We start from the raw sequence: 233 nt of genomic DNA, 5'->3' as shown, positions 1-233 counted from the left end.
GTAAAATCTTCAAATGACTTCTTCTCAATAACCAAAAGGCCCAGGGTACTGATATTGAGCCTGTAGCATGCTGGGATGAAGGACTATCAAGTTTATGCAAATAAATGACCTTGAACAACTTTCAAGGTCACTGGGTCAAATGTCGTAAAATCTTCAAGCGACTTCTTTTCAATAAGCAAAAGGGCCAGGGTACTGAAATTGGGCCTGTAGCATGCTGGGATGAAGGATTACCA

This window comes from Mizuhopecten yessoensis, unplaced genomic scaffold (genome assembly GCF_002113885.1).
Source record: "Mizuhopecten yessoensis strain PY_sf001 unplaced genomic scaffold, ASM211388v2 scaffold7167, whole genome shotgun sequence".
NCBI lineage: Eukaryota > Metazoa > Mollusca > Bivalvia > Pectinida > Pectinidae > Mizuhopecten > Mizuhopecten yessoensis.
This window is presented reverse-complemented; position numbering follows the sequence as displayed.